Consider the following 8,549-nt stretch of genomic DNA (forward strand, 5'->3'; position numbering starts at 1 on the left):
CAGGGGGGGGGGAAGGGGGGGATTGGTGGGGAGGGTGAATGAGGCAGAGCAGAATCAAGAGAGAACTTTATCATTTTAATTTTTTTTCTCCAATTTTGGATGAATTTCCCAGAATACAGAGCTCAACTGGATCCATCCAAGATTTTCGTATTATCTATCAGGCTAAAATAAGTCAGAGCACCGTTTTTAGGGTCTAGAACAGGGCTGCATTGTGTCATTTGTGACCTCACTCACCAATTCTTCTCTTCTCTCCTCTCCCCCAGGCATATCCAGAGAAGGCTCTTTGCAGGGCTGGAGTTAAGGGGTATGGAGTAAGGTAGGGAAGAGAAGGCCTAGCCAGTCCTGGCTGGCAACTCCCACATTCCAGAGACAGAGAGGCTGGAGAAAAGACTATTTTTTCTCTTTCTGCTTCACCTTTAATCACAAAGATAGACAGACAGACAGATGGACAGACCAACATTAATTAAGCACTTACTATATGCCAGGCAGGAGGCAGCTAGATGGCTCAGGAGACAGAGTGCTGGGCCTAGAATCAGGAAAATCTGATTGGAAATCCAATTTCGGACCCTTATGAGCTATGTGACCCTAGACATTTCTCTTAACTTCTCTTTGCCTTAATTCACTGGAGAAGAAAATGGCAGACAACTCCAGGAGCTTCACCAAGAAAACTCCATGGATGGGATGGTCCCCCAGGTCAGGCAGAGTCAGACACCGATGATTAAACAATAAATACGTCTGGCAAGGTGCTGAGCCCAGAGAATAAAGTACAAGAAAAAGAAAGCATCCATCCTCAAGAAGTTTACATTTGAATGAGGAAATAATTACACAGAAAGTGGGAAGTAGGGAGTGTACGTGGGTTAGGAGGCTGAGGGGATGGATTTGAAGTGAGCATGAGCATAACATCCCCAAAGGGAGGATCCAGGAAGGAGCTCTGCAGTCTGAAGGAGAGGCCACCAAGGCGCAGGGGGTGGGGGGATGCTCCAGGTGCCTGGGGTGGAGGCAGAGAAGTCATCCAGCGATTACTGAATGGACTGGGTTGTGTGTCATTTGAAATTGTTGTAAGCCCTGGAAGACTACAATTCCCAGGACTCTCTGCTACAACTTCCCCTGACATGTCCCACTTCCTTTGTGGGAGATGTCAGAGAAAGTATAAAAGGGAAAGTTTGGCACCTTTTCTCTCTCCCAGGAAGCTCTGCTCTCTGACCCTGGAGGCAGCACTCTCTACCCTGAGATCCAGATCTCTCTTGGCGCCTTTTCCCCTTTCTTCCTACCTCCTAGTTTTCCCTAGACCTTCCCTTTTCTAATTAAAATAAAGCCTGGCTATTCTAACCCTAACGTTGCTCTCTGATCATTCACTGGAGGGCTCTGGTCAAGCCGGGGCTGCTCTACCTTCCTTTCCCTTCCTCTACCTTCCTCTCTCCTTCCTCCCATTCCTCCAATCCATCCTTCCCTTCCTCCCTTCCTCTCTTCACTTTCAATACACAGCTGGAAGACGAGTACAAATGTTATGCTTACAAGTATATGGATTGCTGTCCCCAGAAGAAAGTTAGTTCTGGGGGGCAGGAATAAGTTAATGTGAGTTTTCGTGTACTCAATGTGTCCCTCAGTACCTAGCAAGAAGCGGGCGCTTAAACATGCTTGTTGAATGAAATCCCATTGAAGTGACTTCATCTCTAGATCTCATTTTAGGGGGAGCAGGTCTGAAGGACCTCGAAGGGGCTTTCCAACTCCAAACTTTATTAGGATCTATGATAAACAATGACGATGAATTCTCTCTTCCCAAGTCCCTTATCTTCTATCGGTATCTGTCTTTGTCTTATGCCAATTTCCCGTCTCTCGGAGGCCTCAAGCCTCTGACCTCCCTAAAGGAAGGCACTAGGCAGAGTCTGGGACTCCACCCTCAATGCCACAACACAGGCTCATCGGTGAGTGCTCCAGGAAGGGGGGATCTACTACCCCTCGGACATATCTGGGGAACCCTATATTCCCGGGGCTGAGATCTTTGTAGAATTGTTTCTGAGAAGGCCAAGCTCCTTCCTTAGCCCCGACATGACTCTCTGTGATCCTAGTTAAATCCAGCGGCCCTCTTGGACCCCAGATTCTGTAGCTTTTCAAGGAGGAAGGGGACCACTACCAGGCAATAATGGGAGATGAGTTCTGAAGCTGGCGTTTTCAGTGCAAGCCCAAGTCAGCAACATGACCTAGTGGGGAAAAAACCATCTAGATTATTGGAAGAGAACTAGGCTCCAGGCCAGGTTCTGCCACTCATTAGCTGCGTGGTTTGGGGCAGGTAACAAACTCTCTGGGCCTGTTTCTTCATCTGCAAAAATGGGGATAGTAAAACCTGCCCCTTCTTGCTCTCTCCTTCCCCCATGATTGTTCTGGAGTCCCAGTGAGTGAGTCGTGCCCAGAGATCCAAGGAGTAGGATGCGATGATTATAAGGGAAGTGTTTTTCCTTTTGAAGGTCTCAAAGCCTTCCACTGGCATATCTGGTAGGCAGGGACGGAGTTAGGCTGATTCCAAAGACATTTCGGTGCAATGTAGAGAGAAGGCAGGAGGTAGAGAGAATCTTTCTCTAGTCCCACACCCTGGTGATACCAATCAAATGAATGAATGAAAAACCATTCGTTAAGTCATACTATGTGCCAAGTACTATGCTAAGCATTGGGCATATGAGTGAGACAATCCCTTCCCTCAAGAAACTTGTATTCTAATATGTAAAGAAAAAATATATATATATATGTATATATATATGGCAATGGTAACCAAGGAGAATGGTAAACAATGGGCATTTATGTGGCTTAGTCCATAAGAGTCCCTGGAGTCAGAAGGACCTAAATTCAAATCCAGCCTCAGACATTTATACTTCTGTGACCCTGAGCAAGTTGTTTACCCTGTTTATCTCGGTTTTCTCATCTGTTTTTAATTTAATTTTTTAATTTTAATAACAAATTTCCACATAAGTTTTCCAAAGTTATATGATCTAAATTGTATCCCTCCTTTCTTCCCTCCTCTGTCCTGAGGCTGGCAAGAAAATTCAATCTGGGTTACATGTATATTATCACATAGAATGTATTTTCATATTATTCATCTTTTATAAGTGATTAATCTTATAAAAACCAAAATCTCAAAATGTATAACCAAATAAATGATAAATCATATGTTTTCATCTACATTCCTATACCAACTTTCTTTTTCTTTTTCCTTTTTAAACCCTTACCTTCTGTCTTGGAGTCAATACTGTGTATTGGATCCAAGGCAGAAGAATGGTAATGGCTAGGCAGTGGGGGTTAAGTGACTTGCCCAGGGTCACACAGCTAGGAAGCATCTGAGGTCAGATTTGAACCTAGGACCTCCCTTTCTAGGCCTGGCTCTCAATCCACTGAGCTACTATAAAAGTGAAATTTGGAAAATGCCATCTAAAAGTGTATATATTTCTATGGACATGGGAAATGTATCAAAACTACATTTCCCGTGATCCAACATGGTCCAACTGGTTTCCGTTTCCGGGTTTTGGGGCTTGGGAAGGCTTACGTCTTGACCCAGGGAAGAGCTTAAATCTCCTGGGTTAGGAGGGAGTGGTCTTTTTGCCAGTAGGCTCTTGGCCAGCAGACTGGAGACAGTAATGGAGGCGGCACTTTTGAATGCTTACAAGCGCATGGTCTAATGATTTAATCTATCAGCATGGCTTTAATTAAATTACTAATATATATATTTATAGCAGCCTTTATCATTTTTCATATTTATACTACCCAGCTGCCCCCCAACAGTTCTTTCTTTGGAGGTGAATAGCATCTTTTTCATAAGTCCCTCAGAATTGTCCTGGGTCATTGTGTTGCTGTTAGTAGCAAAGTCTGTCATATTTGATCATTCCACAATATTGCTGTTACTATGTATAGTGTTTTCCCCATTCTGCTTATTTCATTCTGAATCAGTTCATGTAGATCTTTCCAGTTCTTTCTGAAATCATCCTGTTCATCAGTCCTTTTAGCACAATAGTATTCAATCCCCATCTTATCCCACAATTTGTTCAGGGATTCCCCATTGAGTCACATCCCTTTAGTTTCTAATTCTTTGCCACCACCAAAAGAGCAGCTATAAATATTTTTTTACAAACAAGTCCTTTCCCATTCTTTTTTATTTCTCTTTGGGATGTATAGTAGTGGTATTACTGGATCAAAGGATATGCATTCTTTTATAGTCCTTTGGGCATAATTCCAAATTGCCTTCCAGAAAGGTTGGATCAGTTCACAACTCCACCAACAATTAGTGTCCCAATTTTGCCACATTCCCTCCAACACTTATCATTTTCTTTTACTGTCATATTGACCAATCTGATAGGTGTGGGGTGGAACCTCAGAGTTATTTTAATTTGCATTTTTCTAATCAAGAGGGATTTAGAACATTTTAAATATCATTATCCATACCTTTGATTTCTTCGTCTGAAAACTGCCTATTCATATCCTTTGACCATTTATCAATTGGGGAATGACTTGGATTCTCATAAATTTGACTTAGTTCTTTATATATTTAAGAAATTAAACCCTTATTAGAGAACTTTGTTATAAAAATTCTCTCCGGCTTGTTGTTTCCCTTCTAATCTTGGTTTTATTGATTTTGTTTATATAAAACCTTTTTAATTTAATATAATCAAAATGATTCATTTTACATCTTATAATGTTTACTATCTCTTGTTTGGTCATAAATTCTTCCCTTCTCCATAGATCTGACGGGTAAACTATTCTATGTTCCTCCAATTTACTTATAATATCACTCTTTAAATTTAAATCATATGTCCATTTTGATCTTATCTTGGGACAGGGTGTGGGATATTGATCTAAACCTAATTTTTGCCATACTGTTCTCCAATTTTCCCAGCAATTTTTTTTTCAAAGAGTGAATTTTGGTTTCTTCATCTGTAAAATGTGCTGGCAAAGGAGAAAAATCAAACTAATCCAGTGTCTTTGCCAAGAAAACTCCAAATAGGTCAGGAAGAATTGGACAGGACTGAAAACCACTGAATAACAACAACAACAACAAACCAGGGAAAGTTTTTTTGGTTTTTTTTTTTTTTTTTTGTGATCTCTCCCATAAGGGAATTTAGAAGGGCATGGTCAGATCTATGGATAAGGAAAGAATTTAAGACCAAATAAGAGTTAGAGAGTATAATAGGATATAAAATGGATAATTCTGATTATATTAAATATAAAAGGTTCAAGCCAAATGCAACCAAGATTAGAAGAAAAGCAGAAAGCTGGAGGGAAATCTACTGCAAGTATCTGATAAAGTATTTCATTTCTTAAATGTATAAAGAACTGAGTCAAATTTATAAAAATATGTCATTTTCCAACTGATAAAAGGTCAAAGGATATGAACAAGCTATTTTTTTGTTTGTTTGTTTTAAACTCTTATCTTCTGTCTTTAAAAAAAAAAAACCAACAACCTTACTTTCTCTCTTGGAATGGAATTGATAGGTTTTAAGGTAGAAGGATTAGGTAACTGAGGTTAAATGACCTGCCCAGGATCTTTGACTAGATTTGAAATCAGGTCCTCCTGACTCCAGGCCTGGTGCTCTATCTACTGTGCTACCTACCTGCCCCAAACAGGTAGTTTTCAAATGAAGAAATCAAAGCTATCTCTAGTCACATGAAAAAATGTTCTAAATCACTCTTGATTGCAAAAATACACTACTCTTGAGATACCACCTCACACACCTATCAGATTGGCCAATATGATAGAAAAGGAAAATAATGAATGTTAGAGGAGATGTAGTAAAATGGGGGCACCAATGCATTGTCGGTGGAATTGTGACCTAATCCAACCATTCTGGAGAACAATTTGGAATAATGTCCAAAGGGCTATTAAACTGTGCATACCTTTTGATCTAGCAATACCACTACCAGGTCCATATCCTAAAGAGATTTTTTTTTTAAGTAAGTGGGAAGCAGAGGGACTTATTTGTACAAAAATATAGCAACAATTTTTGTGATTGCAAAGTTGGGGAATGGTTGAACAAGTTGTGGTAGATGATTGTGATGGAATACTATTGTGTTATAAGAAATGTTGAGCAGGCTGATTTCAGAAAAACCTAGAAAAGACTTATATGAACAGCAATACACTAATCCAAGCCCATCCCAAAGACTCAAGATAAAAAATGCCATCTGCTCTCAGAGAAAGAACTAATGGAGTTTGAATGGAAACCAAACATACTAGATTTCACTTTCTTCTTTTTTGTTATTTGTGATCTCTCCCACAAAATGACTAACACGGAAAAATGTTTTACATGATTGCACATGTGAAATCTATATCAGATTGCTTACTATCTCAGGGAGGAGGAGGAGGCGGGGAATTTTTGGAATTCAAAATTTAAAAAATGTTAAAAATTGTTTTTACATATAATTGGGGAAAAAATAAAATGTTATTTTTTTTAAAAACTGGTCGTAAAATCACTGGCCAAACCATTTCTCCATTATACAGATGGAGAAAATATACATTATACAGAGATAAAAGGGGAACTGTCTCAAGAAATGCCACAAATAAGTCAACAGAGCAAAGAATCCATGGTGGTCTCCTGATCACTACTTTGGAAGTCTTGAGCCTGGACCATGTTGAAGGAATCTCATTTGAGTTGGCCAATGAGCCCACCCCCACCCTATTTAAAGTCAATACTGGGCTCCTAGCCCTGATACATGCATAAGTTGGAAACATGTCATGGTTTTTCATTAGATGTGAACATGGCCAGTCTCTTGCCTAGCCCACAATGCAGGTTCCCCTCTATGTAGGTGTCTAACCTTGGACTGAACTTTAACTGAAAATAAACATTGATTAAGTGTCACCTATATTCCAATAACTGTGCTAAGTGCTGGGGATACAGATAGGAAAAAAAGAAAGATGAGTCCAGCCTTAAGGAACTTACAATCTAATGGGAGAAACGGGCAGAAGTTGCAAGGTAGATTTAGATGATTTTAGAAATAATTTCCAATGAATTAGAATCAGTGGTTTAGAGCTAAGAGGACTGCAAAGGCCATCAAATCCAATGGTGTCAAACTGAACTAGAAATGGGTTTCTAAGACTTGCATTTTTATTTATTTTGTTAAACATTGCCCAATTACAATTTCATCTGGATCAGAAATTTGAAGGTGGTCAGGTTATGAGTTTGTCCCCCTTCTGAATCTAGTCCAATCCTCTCATTCTATAGAGGAGGAAAATGAGAATCAAGAATGATAAGTGATTTGTCCCCAAGGTCACACCCAATGTTTTAGAACCCCATTCTTCATGTTACACCCATGTGACAGACAGGATGAGTCCCTCACAAACTTCAGTTCATATTGTAGAAGTTCTCTAGTCCAGTTGTTTGCAATATTTTTTTGTTCTGTGAACTCCTTTCAACCAAGAAAAAAATGTGTCATGAACCCCCAGGATAATTTATTATACTACTCATAATATTCTTTTAGATTTATTCATTAATTGCTTACAATAACTCTAATGACAACTTTTGCTCCAAAAAGTTCCAAAATAAAATTTACATTATATAATTATCATATTTTATTCTAGCTGTAATTATGGAAACTAAAAGCACAAAAGTCGAATTATAAAATAATTACAAATATTTTACGTGGGACATTATGTATAATGTATGTATATTATATATAACAATATATAATAAAGAATTAAAAGAAGCAATCTAGCAAGACCTCATATGCTTACTCTTATTCTTGTAAGACTTTGTATTAAATTTCTTTTTATAATAAATTTATATGTATTTAATATATTATATTTAAATATAATATTTATAATAATAAAATTTAAAATATAGATAGTTCTTGTGAAATAAGTTATAATTAGAAGATATTTAACATAATATAATAATTATATATAAACTTAATTTTTATGCTGGACTTTTTTCTTTCAACAAAAGTTTGCAATACATGGCTTAACATCAGACAAACGCAAACTTAAATTTAGTTTCATATCAAAATTCACTATGTATTTTGATTTAAGATGAGAATAAAGAGAAATGCTTACCAACACAAAATTCATACTAGAAAAAAACACAGGAGAATTTTACAAGTACCCTGGCTAAGAGATAGAAATCTTTTTTTTTTTTTTAACCACTCTAACTAATCCACAAAAATAAATGGTTAGTTACAATGTAAAATATTTACTTTTTGTACTTAAATATAAACATACTTTAAAATATAATACTTAAAATGTAAATGTACTTAAAATTAAATTGCACATATTGCTTCATTTTTTTAAACCCTTACCTTCCATCCTAGAGTGAATACTGTGTATTGGTTTCAAGGCAGAAGAATGGTAAGGACTAGGAAATGAAAGTTAAGTGACTTGCCCAGGGTCACACAGTAAGGAAGTATCAGAAGTCAAATTTGAACCTAAGACTTCTTGCCTCTAGGCATGGCTCTTAATCCATTGAGCTACCTAGCTGCCCTTAATGTTTCATTTTAAACAAAGATTATATATAAATTGACCTTTGTGAGGCAAGTATCTCTTCAGACATGATTTTATACTCTTCTACCACTAGCACAAA

This window comes from Gracilinanus agilis, chromosome 4 (assembly GCF_016433145.1).
Source record: "Gracilinanus agilis isolate LMUSP501 chromosome 4, AgileGrace, whole genome shotgun sequence".
Taxonomy (NCBI): domain Eukaryota; kingdom Metazoa; phylum Chordata; class Mammalia; order Didelphimorphia; family Didelphidae; genus Gracilinanus; species Gracilinanus agilis.